The sequence below is a fragment of the Geotrypetes seraphini genome, chromosome 13, assembly GCF_902459505.1.
Source record: "Geotrypetes seraphini chromosome 13, aGeoSer1.1, whole genome shotgun sequence".
Lineage (NCBI taxonomy): Eukaryota > Metazoa > Chordata > Amphibia > Gymnophiona > Dermophiidae > Geotrypetes > Geotrypetes seraphini.
The window spans coordinates 24,660,091-24,673,219 of record NC_047096.1 but is presented as its reverse complement, the minus strand read 5'-3'; positions in this window follow the sequence as shown (position 1 = coordinate 24,673,219).

Here is a 13,129-nt window from a genome sequence, read left to right as displayed (position 1 = left end):
GATCTGCCAGTATCCAGCAGGATCTCCCAGGATCCTGCAATTCTGACCCCCAAAAGGGCTGTCTGTATACACCTGGATTCTGCATTTTTCACAACCTATAAGTGAGGAAAATCCATTCTCCTAGGACAAGCAGGATGAGTCAGCCACATATGGGTGTTGTCCCAACAGCTCCCAATTTACGGATAAGTTCTCCAATAGCTCAGAGAGATTTTTTTTTTTTCTCTGAGCACGTGCAGTGCCCGGGCACCACTGGGCATGGCCGAGCCCTACCCATTTCCCCCTGCTTCCCCCTAATCCCCAGTCTTTAGTTTCCGCCCGTTCTCATTGGTCGGATTTTTCCACAGCTCTCCACCACTTTTTTCTACAATCAAGACTTTTTCTACTTACCATCCTGAAGATGCCAGAAACATCAAAGAAATGTCCTGGATGCAGGAAAAGGATGAGTACACTGGATCCTCATGATCTGTGCGTTCGCTGATTGGGCACAGCGCACAAGGGACAGTGTTGCTTGCACTGTGCTCACCTGTCTCCACGGGCATGCAAGCTAAGGAAGAGAGCACTAAGAGACTTCTTGAAGCGAAGTGAGGCCCGAGAATCTTCCTCCAGCAGCCATCCTCATCAAAATGCAGCAGCGGGGGATCCACAGACGAATCCGGTAAGGAGCCTCCAGGACACCCTGGCTCAGCTAACCCCCCCCTCCCCCCCACCTCCCACCCCCGCCTGCAACTGGCTCGGCAGAGAAATCTCTCCCGGAGCTCCTGCATGCTGCCACTTACAGCCAGCCTCTGCAGACAGCCGATTGGGGTTCGCCCTCCAGCCCCCTCCTCCTGAAGTCATCCGGAGCACCATCGGCTTTTGCCCAAGCGGGCACATCCCTGGGGGCGCCACCTGGTCTCGCACTTACCCCCAAGTGTGGACCGGAAGCGACGCCATCTCCCTGCTCCTCCACAAGCCACCCCCGCCTGCAACTGGCTCGGCAGAGAAATCTCTCCCGGAGCTCCTGCATGCTGCCACTTACAGACAGCCTCTGCAGACAGCCGATTGGGGTTCGCCCTCCAGCCCCCTCCTCCTGAAGTCATCCGGAGCACCATCGGCTTTTGCCCAAGCGGGCACATCCCTGGGGGCGCCACCCGGTCTCGCACTTACCCCCAAGTGTGGACCGGAAGCGACGCCATCTCCCTGCTCCTCCACAAGCCGATCCAGCATTAAGCCACGCCCCCAGCAACGAGGGAGCAGCAAATCGGAAGGCAGCCCGGGGAGGAACTAGCCTGCACGCAGCCACGCCTCCCACCAACTTACATGAGTAACTTACACACGTAACCTACACGTGTAACTTACACACGTAACCTACACGTGTAACTTACACATGTAACTTACATGTTCATCCTGCATGATTCTACCATCAGTTCTCATGGGGCTTGTGAGTCTTGCGAGTCCCAAAGGAAAAGGCATGCAGGAAGCAGCACATGTAACATACATCTGCAAGTTACACATGTAACTTACATGTGCAAGTTACACATGTAACTTACACGTGCAAATTACACATGTAAGTTACACGTGTAACTTACACGTGTAAGTTACATGTGTAACTTACAAGTTACTGTTGAAGAATGTTGAAGAATGCAAAGAATTGCAAAACGACCTGAACAAACTGAGTGAGTGGGCAAAAAAATGGCAGATGAGCTTCAATGTGGAGAAATGTAAGGTCTTGCACATAGGGAAGGGGAACTCCAGGTACAGCTATACGATGGGAGGGAGGGTACTCGGGGAAGGCAGCCAAGAAAAAGATCTGGGGGTATTGGTAGATAACACAATGAAGCCGGCGGCACAATGTGCAGCGGCCTCAAAAAAAGCGAACAGAATGTTGGGCATTATCAAAAAAGGTATCACTACCAGAACAAAAGAAGTTATCCTGCCACTGTATCGAGCAATGGTGCGCCCACATCTGGAATACTGCGTCCAATACTGGTCACCATACCTCAAGAAGGACATGGCAATACTCGAAAGGGTCCAGAGGAGGGCAACGAGGATGATAAAGGGTATGGAGAACCTTTCATATGCCGAACGGTTAGACAGGCTGGGGCTCTTTACCCTGGAAAAGCGGAGACTGAGAGGGGACATGATAGAAACTTATAAAATCATGAAAGGCATAGAGAAGGTGGAGAGGGACAGATTCTTTAGACTAGCAGGGACAACTAAAACAAGAGGTCATTCAGAAAAACTGAGAGGAGACAGATTCACAACGAATGCAAGGCGGTTCTTCTTCACTCAGAGGGTGGTGGACACCTGGAACGCGCTTCCCGGAGAGGTAATAAGACAGAGTACAATTCTGGGGTTCAAAAAGGGACTGGATGACTTCCTGGAAGCAAAGGGGATAACAGGGTACAGATAGAGGTTTACCGTACATTGAGCGAATAGGGTATGGATATTTTAGGTTAGGTAGGGAACACTTTCAGGTCGTGGACCTGGGGGGCCGCCGCGGGAGCGGACTGCCGGGCACGATGGACCCCTGGTCTGACCCGGCAGAGGCAACACTTATGTTCTTATATATATGTTCTTATGTAAGTTACACCTTTAACTTGCATGTGTAAGTTACATGTGTAAGTTACATGAAGGGATCCACAACACTACGATCTTTGGGCTGCCAGTCGGACTGAAGTCAGACTGAGACTTCAGACCTCCACAGATCCACTTGTTGCAATGGGGGAAGGGAACACAGCTGGCACATGCTAAAGACCATCCCAGACAGCCATGAGCCAAATAGCCTGTGTTCAAGTGCCTGATTAATCAGGGGCAAGACTAGCTTCCAGGGGAATGGATCCCAAGCTCCACAAATGAATGCAGGTTGGCTAAACAGGTTCCCTGTTAGCTGCAGACTGCTGCTCAGTCTGTGTCTTTTCCTAAGCAAAGATGCACCAAAAGCCTCCAGATTCGGATTTTAAAACCCCAAAATAATAAAATACAAACTCTGAGCAGATCAGAAAGACACCTTAACTTTCAGAAGGAAAAACTGAAGAGAGTCAGTACAGCCCACCAAGGAAGGAGGCGGAACTGAAGAAATTGTAGATGATGCCTTCTGCACAGCTCCCGGTTAAAGGAGTTAACCCACTCGTATGTCCTGTGCACCAGAATTATATTTATTCCTGTGGACAGGTATGTCTGTGTGTTTGTTTGTACTACATGTATGCATAAGTAGGTTTGTATGTGTGCACATGCTAAAGTCAGTGAGGATCCTGGAGATCCTGGAAATCCTGGTTTTTCCATGTTCTGCCTGAAACAGCAGTTTTAAAACGACTCATTCATTTCTTTCTGCTCTGGCAGTGAATTGGGGTGACATAAAGTACCCATGATGGAATCTGTGAATCAGTTTGTTGTTGACAAACATTTGTTTCCTTCGCAATGGCTGGACAAATAAGCAAATGTATAAATTAATTGTCTTTCTTCTCTTAGCATCAGAACCCCTCCCCCTGCCATGAAATTGACCAGGAAATCTCTCTTGCATAGGAAATCAGGTCCATGGAAGACGCTCCAATTACCTTTCAAACAGTGAGTGTTTTGATTTCCTGTGCAAGAGAAATTTCTTGGGCAATTTCAGGGAACTGTGGTGGGAAGTTCTGATGCTGTAAGGAGAAGGGCAATTGATCTTGCTTATTTGCCCAACAATGGTAAAGCTGAACAAATGTTTACCACCAACAGGTGTAAATAAAAGCTGGTACTGTGCCACACTCGGATTATTTCATGGGCACTTTATTTCATGCCAGGGCAGAGAAAACAATAATAGTTTTGTTCAAAATTGCTAATTCTGGTATTTATTGTAATACACCTGAATAAAGCTTGCTTAGAAGCAAGTTACAATCACGCACAGGCAAACTGCCATGGCTGCAGGCTCATCTGCATATTTCCAGTTTGCTGGTCCTTTTCCATGTCTTCAATTACTCCACCCAAATTTTTATTTCATTTGTGAACTGGGAAATTTCAAGCTATGGAAAGCTCCTATCAATACTATTTAGAAACATAGAAAAATGATGACAGCTAAAGGTGAAATGGCCCATCCAGTCTATCCATCTGCAGCATCCACTATCTCCTCCTCTACCTGTTGGCTAGGGCTCTTTACACCTGCATTCTGATGTCATAGAGCTTTATGGTTATACGAAACATAGTAACATGATGACAGAAAAAGGCGAAATGGCCCATCCAGTCTGCCCATCCGCAGTAACCATTATCTCTTCCTCTCCCTATTGGCTAGGGCTCTTTACACCTGCATTCTGATGTCATAGAGCTTTATGGTTATACGAAACATAGTAACATGATGACAGATAAAGGCGAAATGGCCCATCCAGTCTGCCCATCCGCAGTAACCATTATCTCTTCCTCTCCCTATTGGCTAGGGCTCTTTACACCTGCATTCTGATGTCATAGAGCTTTATGGTTATACGAAACATAGTAACATGATGACAGATAAAGGCGAAATGGCCCATCCAGTCTGCCCATCCGCAGTAACCATTATCTCTTCCTCTCCCTATTGGCTAGGGCTCTTTACACCTGCATTCTGATGTCATAGAGCTTTATGGTTATACGAAACATAGTAACATGATGACAGAAAAAGGCGAAATGGCCTATCCAGTCTGCCCATCCGCAGTAACCATTATCTCTTCCTCTCCCTATTGGCTAAGGCTCTTTACACCTGCATTCTGATGTCATAGAGCTTTATGGTTATACGAAACATAGTAACATGATGACAGATAAAGGCGAAATGGCCCATCCAGTCTGCCCATCCGCAGTAACCATTATCTCTTCCTCTCCCTATTGGCTAGGGCTCTTTACACCTGCATTCTGATGTCATAGAGCTTTATGGTTATACGAAACATAGTAACATGATGACAGATAAAGGTGAAATGGCCCATCCAGTCTGCCCATCCGCAGCAACCATTATCTCTTCCTCTCCCTATTGGCTAGGGCTCTTTACACCTGCATTCTGATGTCATAGAGCTTTATGGTTATACGAAACATAGTAACATGATGACAGATAAAGGCGAAATGGCCCATCCAGTCTGCCCATCCGCAGTAACCATTATCTCTTCCTCTCCCTATTGGCTAGGGCTCTTTACACCTGCATTCTGATGTCATAGAGCTTTATGGTTATACGAAACATAGTAACATGATGACAGATAAAGGCGAAATGGCCCATCCAGTCTGCCCATCCGCAGTAACCATTATCTCTTCCTCTCCCTATTGGCTAGGGCTCTTTACACCTGCATTCTGATGTCATAGAGCTTTATGGTTATACCAAACATAGTAACATGATGACAGATAAAGGCGAAATGGCCCATCCAGTCTGCCCATCCGCAGTAACCATTATCTCTTCCTCTCCCTATTGGCTAGGGCTCTTTACACCTGCATTCTGATGTCATAGAGCTTTATGGTTATACGAAACATAGTAACATGATGACAGATAAAGGCGAAATGGCCCATCCAGTCTGCCCATCCGCAGTAACCATTATCTCTTCCTCTCCCTATTGGCTAGGGCTCTTTACACCTGCATTCTGATGTCATAGAGCTTTATGGTTATACGAAACATAGTAACATGATGACAGATAAAGGCGAAATGGCCCATCCAGTCTGCCCATCCGCAGTAACCATTATCTCTTCCTCTCCCTATTGGCTAGGGCTCTTTACACCTGCATTCTGATGTCATAGAGCTTTATGGTTATACGAAACATAGTAACATGATGACAGATAAAGGCGAAATGGCCCATCCAGTCTGCCCATCCGCAGTAACCATTATCTCTTCCTCTCTCTAAGAGATCCCATGTATTTTACTGAAGTCCCTTCTCTCCTCTCAGATCCTTTCACCATTTTCTCCATCTTCTTTTCCTTTCTTTTCCTATGCCTATACCATGTACCTCTTCCTAGCACTAGCCATTAAGGCTTCCTTACCACCTCCCCCCCCCCCCATAGTCTTATAGACCTCAGCATTTAAGATTATTGAGGCCGAAGACGACTATGGGTGCCTGAATACTGTGTGTTCTAAAAGTTTATTGGCATACAGGCAGTACTGCTGAGGTCTATAAGCCAAATAAGATAAATAAGCTAAGTAAGACTCTATATGTGATTTATGGTCTCACACCCAGCATTGTTCGGATTCACAAACATGGGGGTTTTTTTTCTCACTATCTGCACTACAAGCATTTTTCTCATTTCAAAAGAAGCCAAAACCCAGCAATTTGGTCCCTCATCTATGAAACTGCGCTAGCAGTTTCTAGCGGTTAGCCGTGCTGAATGGCCCGCGCTGCTCCTGACTCAATGAGCTTCGGGAGCAGTGCAGGCCATTCAGCGTGGCTCTCCGTGCTAAAAAAACCACTAGCACGGTTTCGTAGAAGAGGGGGGTTAATGTGAAAAAATGCAGAAGAAATCCTTTCCTCAAAACCCAAATGCCATTCCCAGTCTAGCGCGTGTTTTCAGCGTTAAGACTAGTGTTAGTTTCTGCGCTGTCTTCTCGGCATTGAAGTGATCAAATGATCACCCCAATTTGAATCTATCTCAATGCATGTAAATACAATTTGCACTAATCCTCAGCGCGCACAGATTAGCACATGCACTGGACAGAGACAAAGCTATTACACTGGGGCCCCACATATAATATTAAGGAAAAGAAATAGATCCTCCCCTTTTACAAAACCACGCAAGAGATTTTTTTTTTTAGCACCAGCCGGTGTGGTGAATGCTGCTCCGACGCTCTATGAATATTGGAGCAATACAGAGCATTCAGCGCACCGGCTGGCACTACAAATCACTTGCGTGGTTGTGTAATAGGAGGGGGATAAAGACTTCAAGAAAAAAAAAGTTTAATAAAATGTAGGTATACTCATATTTAATTGAATATAGAGTGTATTTGAACTAAGTTTTTGTACATCACAAGTACATGGCAAGGTCCCAAAGAGTTAAGTGCTTTGATTTTCTTTATATATTAAAAAAATAAATATAGAAATGAGATCGTGAAAGAGAAGGTTTCAGAATAAAATGTTTTCTGAAGATGGGACTTTTTTTAATGTTTATCATGAATTTAGCTCTGTGGAGGGGCATAATCGAAAGGAACGTCTAGGTCCATTTTCGTCCAAGTCGCAAGTTGTCCAAAGTAAAAAATAGCTTAGGACACATTTTCGAAAAATACGTCCAAATTTTTTTTCATTTCATAAATCGTCTAATTATACATCCTGCAGATCTGATCGTCCAAGCTGCTAAATGGTCCATCTTTATACCACATTTTCGTCCAAGTCAAAAACGCCTAGAACAAGCCCTGTTGGATGTTGGATCTGCAAAGTGATGGACTGAACACCCAGACATGGCATCTAAATATTGGGGTACCTTACAGGGCACTGCTGTGAACTTCACAAAAAGGGAGCCATGGCTTCTTCTCACTACAGCTCCCTTATAGGTCATGGTGAGCCCCCCCAAACCACCTCCAGAATCCTCTAGACCCATTTATCTACCACCCCAATAGCCCTTATGGCTGCAGGAGTCACTTATATCCTAGTAAAAAAGGTTTTGGGGGTGTATAGGGGAGGGCACATGTTTCAATAACAATGCAGTGATTGCAGGGGCTTATAGGCATGGGTCTACCTCTCTATGGGTCCCTAACCCACCCCCAAGACGGTTTAAGACGCCTCTGTGCAGCACGACTAGGCTTTCCTATGCCAGGCTGCCAGGTGATGATGTTCTGGATGCACAATTTTCAAGTTGTGATTAATATTTTTAGGGGGGGGGGTCGGTGATCACTGGGGTAGTGTGTGGGGGTCTGTATTATTATTATTATTATTAGGTTCTTATATCCCGCCATACCCAAAGAGTTCTAGGCGGTTTACATCCGTTACATTAGGATCCGGTCTGAACCCGGATTTACAAAAATTTTGTCGGAATTGCAGGTAGCGCGGAAGGAGGTAAAGTAGTTTTAGCACAGGTTTATCATAGTTGGGTTGGAAGATAAAATGGAGGGAGTGGGAAACCAGAAGAGGGGGGGGAGAGGGATGTGGGGGTGGGGGGGGTTGGAGTGTATGCGGGGAGTAAGGACTAAGGGTCTGTGTTTGCAGTGCTTATTTGGTCACTTTAGGTGGGTTTTTGTGACTTAGACCATGTTTTAAATGGTCTAAGTCACAACGTTGAAGTTCCGTCGATCCTATGCTGTATAATTTTCGGTTATACATGCAGTAAGACTAAGTCTAAGCCTGTCCACATCCCGCCCAAATCCCGCCCTCGACACTCCTCCTAAAACGCCCCATGTAGCTATGGTTGTTCAGCGGAACTATGAAGGCCTAAGTCGTTTAGAAATACGTCTAAAACCCGGTTTGATTATCGGCACTTGGACGTCTTTCGTTTATGATCATCCAAGTGCCGACCAGTGGCGTACCCAGCATATGTGATACCCGGGGCCCATCATTTATTGGCACCTCCCCCCCCACCCCTCCATCTGTACGAAAAACATGATTTTTAGTAACAAGCCACATGTCACACATGAGTACCTAGGAAAAGGCAGCATCTTACATTGCAGTGAGCAGTACATCAATACACCCATTGTAAAACTAAACAAGCCAGACTAGTACAGATCAATCCTACACCGTCAATCCTAACAGAAAACCATGTCTTTCGAACACACAGAACACAGAAAATACCTTCGCCTAGTATGGAATATGTCATCACAAACTAACCCCTCCCTCTTTTACAAAACTGTAGTGTGGATTTTAGCCACGGTGGTAACAGCTCTGACGCTCATAGAATTCTGAGCATCAGAGCTGCTACCACCACGCCTGGCGCTAAAAACCGCTCTACAGTTTTGTAAAAGGGGGGATAAAATAGAAATACATAGACAAAGGTTAAATTGAACCAGCAAGAAGCTGGACTCTGCATACAATGCAACACCACAGAAACAGTGACACATGTCTCCTAAAGCAACAAATAAATAGAAAATTTTTGTTCTACCTTTGTCTTCTCTGGTTTCTGCTTTTCTCATCTTCTTGTTACTCTCTTCCTTCCATCCACTGTCTGCCATCTCTCTGCCCCTATATGGCATCTTCTCTCCTTTTATGCCCCTTCCAGAAACTGTATGCCTCCCCTTCCATCTCTCCTTTCACCCCCATTGGTCTGGCATCTCTCTCCTCTCCTTCCCTCTCCCATACCTCTCTTCTGCAATCCCTTTCTTCCATCATTTTCCTTTTCAATTTATTTTCTGCATCCATCTAGATTACGTTCTTACTACCCTCTCATCAATTTCCTTTTTTACTGTCTACCTACAGCTCGCCACCTCTTTCCCTCACCCCCTCCAGTATTTCCCTAACTCAATTATTTTCCCCCATCATGTGCCCTCCTTTTATTTATCCCCTTCTTCCATCCTCTGCCCTCTTCTCTCTCTCCCTTCTCTCCACTTCCATCATCTGCCCCTTCTCTCTCTTTCCCTCCCACTTCCATCATCTACCCTCTTCTCTGCACTTCCATCCTGCCTTCTTCTCTCTCCCCCATCTCTCCACTTCCATCATCTGCCCCTTCTCTCTCTTTCCCCCACTTCCATCATCTGTCCCCTTCTCTCAATCTCTCCATCCACCACAGGCCCATCTTTCTCCCTCACCTTTCTGATTTTGGCAACAAGATCGGCAAGGCCCCCCCCCCTGCGATGGCACTGAGCAGCATTGGCGCCCCCCCCCCCCTCCGTGACGGCACTCAGCGGCATCGGCGCCCCCTCCCCCTTCCGTGACGGCACTCAGCGGCATTGGTGCCCCCCCCTGCCCTGCGACAGCACTCAAGTTTGGCCTCTTTCTCCCAACATCAGCAGAACTTCAGATCGGCAACAGGTGCTCAGTCAAAAGCTTCCCATGACTCAGCTTCCTGTTTCTGCCCAGGTAGTTCAGTCAGGGGAAGCTTTTGACTGAGCACCTTTTGCCAATCTGAAGTTCTGCTGATGCTGGGAGAAGGAGGCCGAACTTGAGTGCTGTCGCGGGGCAGGGGGGCCACCGATGCCGCTGAGTGCCGTCGTGGAGGGGGGAGGTGCCGATGCAACTGAGTGCTGTCACAGCCCAGGAATTTTCTGGACCTGTCTGGCTGTGCACCCCCCCCTAAGGCTGCATCCGGGGCAGACCGCCCCCCCCCCTCCCCTTGGTACGCCACTGGTACCGACTTAGGCCGGTTTTTGGATGTTTTCCTCTTTCGATTATGTGCTCCTTAGGCTGTTATGGCTTGGAGTGCTTAGAGATTATAGAAAGGCAGACAAGGTTCACGACATTGCAGCAGTACAATTTAGAATAGACTGTGGTTTAAAATTAAAGAATAACATTCTGGGTCTGATGGTTTATCTGAAAGCATTTGACAAGGTCCCTCGTGAGAAACTCAGGAAATTAAAAAGTCATGGGATAGGAGGTCATAGGCTAAGGTGGATTGGCAACTAATTATGAGTAGGAAATAGAGAGCATTGGAGAGAGGTGAATAGTGGGATGCCTAAGGGATCTGTACTTGGACTATTGCTGTTTAACTAGTTACTAGCTGATTACCCAGCGTTGCCTGGATATTTATTTATCCCAATCTTCTGGTATCGAGAGGCTTGTATTCAGTGATTACGCCTGGTAAAACGGGAAGTATTCGATTGTTTATTTCGTGGACATCTTCATTTTTAGCAGCAAGAATGGCCTTCTGTGTGGGGCTGAACTTGGACTTAAATGGCATTGGGAGTGTCAGTATTCGTCTCAGGGAGCCCAAAAACTATGGATTATACACAAATATCTTTCATTTTCGATTATTTTTATGTCACCCCCTTCCCACAAGAATGTCCCTGTCTAAGGGGCTGAACTTGGACTTAACGGCATCAGTATTCATCTCAGCAAGCCCAAAAACTGTGGGTTAGACACAGTGCTCCCTCTAAGCGGGCGGGTGTTGTGAGCAAACTTTTTTCGCTGTGAGCTAAAAATATCGGGCGCCAGCAAGTTATGAGCCAACTCGCCCGATTCTCCTCTCGCCGCCCTGCCATCTGCCGTACGCCGTGCGCTGTGACGAGAAACTTGTGCACTGCGATGTAATATTTTGTGCGCCAGCGCACGCCAGCGCAGCTTAGCGGGAACACTTAGACATTAATATCTGTTGTTTTCGATAATTTTTACATTTCACCTTCTTCCCACCCACCCGCCAGTATTTTTCCCCAGATAGTAAGTCATATGTATGCGTTTCAGAGTTATGCTGGAACATACATACATAAAGTAATGTAATGTAATGTAATGTAATGTAATTTATTTCTTATATACCGCTACATCCGTTAGGTTCTAAGCGGTTTACAGAAAATATACATTAAGATTAGAAATAAGAAAGGTACTTGAAAAATTCCCTTACTGTCCCGAAGGCTCACAATCTAACTAAAGTACCTGGAGGGTAATAGAGAAGTGAAAAGTAGAGTTAGAGGAAAAATAGAAATAAAATAAACATTTTAACAAGACAGCATTGATCTAAATACTTTGGAAGGTAGAAGAGAGGAGAGAAAGGAATAGAAGCAGAAGGGGGAGCCGTTGAACAGTAGAATTCTGGAGAAATTTAAATGATAGAAATAGAACAAAACAAAGACAAAAGGCAAAACAATAGATAAGATTAAAGATAAATCATAAGCTGGAAAGAAAAATAAAATAAAACTTTGTCTTCAATCCATGGTTTCAGCGTCAGTGATGAAGTGGAGCAAGTAAGTTTAGGAGGAGCGATTGACGTTTCCAGAAAGTATTGCAAAAAAAACAAACCATCCACTTAAAGGTAGCTGAGAGTCTGCTGAAATGGAAGAAAACGCCTTCGGTTTTATTGGCAGAGCTCAAGCTCAAACCACCACCTCCACCTCATTGGCTAAAAAACTTCCATAGAGTGACAACTCGCTGTTGAGGTTTAGAATAATTGAGGACTGAGATATTTTGCAACTGAAACCACTGGGAGTGTTTAAAGCAGTCTGTTAAAATGCCAACTTTTCACAGCACTAAGCCGTTTCTTCAGGGCTGGTATGACCTTGCTTGAATCTTCACAGAGTGACAGTGTTGTGCTCACAATCTCACCAGTGTCCTGTCAGTATTTAAACTGAAAAAAAAAGATACTTCTCAGTCACAAGAAGAGGTTCATAGACAAAAGCGCGGAAGACAAAGGCGCGCGCCGACAACTGAGCGCAAGATGGAGGCGCGCGCCGAAGAAAATGACAGTTTTTAGGGGCTCCGACGGGGGGTTTTCTTGGGGAGCCCCCCCACTTTACTTAATACAGATCGCGGCAGCGTTGTGGGTGGTTTGGGGGGTTGTAACCCCCCTCATTATACTGTAAACTTAACTTTTTTCCTGTTTTTAGGGAAAAAGTGAAGTTTTCAGTAAAATGTGCAATCTGTATAAAGTAAAGTGGGGGGTTCCCCTCCACAAACCCCCGTCGGAGCCCCTAAAAACAGTTATTTTCTTCGGCGCGTGCCTCCGCGCTGCGCTGTTGTCTGCGCACGCCTTTGTCTTCCGCAGTTTTGACCTGACACCCAAGAAGAAGATTAAAAAGCAGACTAAGCCCAGACAAAAACACCATTTTATTGCCAGTTTAGAATTTAGGCTTTGTCAGCTTTAGGAATGTGCATCTCTGTCTTTGAATATCTTTAAATCTCTACGGGCTTCTGGGCCGTTACCGCGCTGCAGCCGCTAGCGAGGCTTTGTAAAACAGACCCCCAAATTTTAGTTCACAAAGGTAGTTAAGAAGTATATAAATTCCTAGGCCAGTATAAGAGGGGTGCAACCAGGGCACTTGCCTTGAGCCCCCATGCCAGAAGGGGCCCAAGCCTGCAAGTAGGCTTTAGGGCCAGTATGTCTAACACCCAACCTCATTACCTCAGTCATATTTGTTTGTTTGTTAATCTTTATTACCTTTATTTTTCTAGAAGCTCTCCAATTTGGGAAATGTATTTTCAAGAGTGGAAATAGAAACTATCAGGTAGGAGGTGACTGAGGTCTGTGTTCTTAAGCCCCAAATTTTTAATCTAGAGCCAGGGCCCCAAATTTTGAATCTAGAGCCAGGGCCCCAAATTTTGAATCTAGAGCCAGGGAGAGATGGAAGAATCAGTTGTATTCTTAAAAGTAGGTGAAAAGAAAGAAATGGCAGGGG